This window comes from Penaeus vannamei, chromosome 34 (genome assembly GCF_042767895.1).
Source record: "Penaeus vannamei isolate JL-2024 chromosome 34, ASM4276789v1, whole genome shotgun sequence".
NCBI classification, from domain to species: Eukaryota; Metazoa; Arthropoda; class Malacostraca; order Decapoda; family Penaeidae; genus Penaeus; species Penaeus vannamei.
The window spans coordinates 7,113,868-7,116,317 of record NC_091582.1 but is presented as its reverse complement, the minus strand read 5'-3'; the positions used below and the strand labels follow the sequence as shown (position 1 = coordinate 7,116,317).

Sequence of the window (2,450 nt, the reverse complement as noted above, 5' to 3'; positions counted from 1 at the left end):
GAGAAAGAGAGAGAAAGAGAAAGAGAAAGAAAGAGAAAGAGAAAGAGAGAGAAAGAGAAAGAGAGAGAGAGAGAGAAAGTGAAAGAGAGATCGAGAAAGTGAAAGAGAGAAAGAGAAAGAGAAAGAGTAAGAGAGAAAGAGTAAGAGAGAAAGAGTAAGAGAGAAAGAGTAAGAGAGAAAGAGTAAGAGAGAAAGAGTAAGAGAGAGAGAGGACGGTAAGAGAGAGAGAGAAAGAGTAAGAGAGAAAGTAAGAGAGAAAGTAAGAGAGAAAGTAAGAGAGAGAGAGAGAGAGAGAGAGAGAGAGAGAGAGAGAGAGAGAGAGAGAGAGAGAGAGAGAGAGAGAGAGAGAGAGAGAGAGAGAGAGAGAGAGTGGGTGAGTGAGTGTCTCAGAGAGAGGTATCTGGATGGTCGTCCGCAGAGCCGGCAAGGGAGCGAGCGGCAGTCGGGAGATGGCATCCGTAGGGAGAGGGAGACTCCGAGACTCTCCTGAATAACCATGAAGGAGTGTGATTATTGTGTGTGTCCTTATATGGATATATATATGTACACACACACACAAACAAAGACACACACACACACACACACACACACACACACACACACACACACACACACACACACACACACACACACACACACACACACACACACACACACACACACACACACACACCTATATATGTGTGTATGCACTCATCAGAGAGCGTTTAATACCCGTGCGAGCGAAGAAAAGCGACGCCACGTGAAACGGCAAGTGATATTTAAACACAAGGACGAGAAGTATGTCATACTCTTGTCCTTGGTGGAAATATCACGGCAAAAGGACACGTACGCAGGTCCTTAAATGGAATCACATTAATCCTTGAGTTACGCTAGAAGGAAGAATATGTAATGGATAATAAGTATAATTGTAACCAAGAAAATAGAGAGAAAAAAAGAAGAGAAAGAGAAAGAAGCGAGGGAGAGAAAGGGAAGACGAAGAAGAAAGAGACCAAAGGAGAGAGGGAAAGCAGAGAGTGAAAAATGCAATTATCTTTACATCGCAGCTTATATTTATATTTACATATATTATTTATATTTATATTTACTTATATTATTTATATTTATATTTACTTATATTATTTATATTTATATTTACTTATATTAGGAGTAAATGAGTATAATTATATAAGCAGTTAACAGTTTTATAGTTTTATATTCCTAAAAACACGATTTTAATGTCCGAGATAAAATATATTGGTTTTATTTAGCGTCCACCTCATTTGAAAGCGAATGTTGCTGTCCAGTTTGCCATTTCCACATAACATTCTAGTGTTACTCTATTCAGTAGTAACTTATTGGCGAAATAATGGATCTCAAATCAGAACTCTTTATATAAAGTCTCAGGTAAGTTTTGTTATTAATAAGAGATGGTTTTCTTTTCCTTTCAATACTCATTGTTTTTTTTCAGTCAACAAGACCTGTTTTAAAACTGCAGCGGCCAGAGATATAGAACGAGCCTCAGTTCTTCAGTCTTGCAGTCGGGTCCAGGGGCCGCCAAGACCTGCTCCTTCATCTGCTCCGTGGCAGGTCAGATGTCCATGTGTGATGTACTCAGGGATTATGTCGAAGAACAATAGAATATTCATATATATTAGTATATATATACATTTATATTTATATCATATATATATGCTTATAGAACTCGTTTAGGTTTCAGTAACTCGTATTCATATTACTCGTACAACTGAGGAAAAGAAAAGTAGACAGAATGTGATCGGAAATCATACCTTCGTTTTGGTATTCTCCTTATGTAAACTAATACAACGCACTCTAATTATAACATGTGATCTGGTGTACCTTTCTAGTATTTGACTACCACGTAAACCACGATCTCTCTCTCTCTCTCTCTATAAGTATATGTTGAAGAAGGGGATTGCAAAGAGGCGGCTATAGGGTCCCCGCAGATTCCAACATCCGCACAGGTATCCCCTTCCCATTCGACGGAGAAATCTATCCCCCGCTCGTACGCTGAGACTACCGGGGAATGGGAGAGGAAACCTGCAGCCGGTGTTTATTAGCGGGGGAGGCAAGAGGAAACCTCCACCCAATGTATTCTTGGGGGAGGGAAGAGGAAACCTCCACCCAGTGTATTCTTGGGGGAGGGAAGAGGAAACCTCCACCCAATGTATTCTTGGGGGAGGGAAGAGGAAACCTGCACCCGGTGCATATCTCCGACTCGATTGCAGCTGACGTCATCGTCTGCGCGAACTGAGGACAGAATCGGGGCTTCCATGGTGGCACGGGTGGGGATGGGGCACCCCCTCTCCCCCCTGCACCCCGTGTGCCCCCCCAATGGCCATTGACTAAATGTACAGCAAACATCACATTGTTCTATGTGTTAGCCTTCCACTTGGTAAAAGTACACCTAGCAGATTTAATGTTGTTACCCCCTGTGCTCCCCACCAGAG

At 41.8% G+C, this 2,450-nt stretch overlaps 1 long non-coding RNA gene across 1 annotated transcript in view; it reads left to right on the top strand.

Moving 5' to 3' along the window:
* Positions 1 to 1,324: 1,324 nt before the first annotated feature.
* LOC113821221 (uncharacterized) overlaps positions 1,325 to 2,450 on the top strand; it is a 93,266-nt gene continuing 92,140 nt past the window's right edge. Inside the window, exon 1 of the long non-coding RNA XR_003477502.2 lies at positions 1,325 to 1,569. This is a non-coding gene — a long non-coding RNA (uncharacterized lncRNA). The remainder of the gene's footprint in view (positions 1,570 to 2,450) is intronic.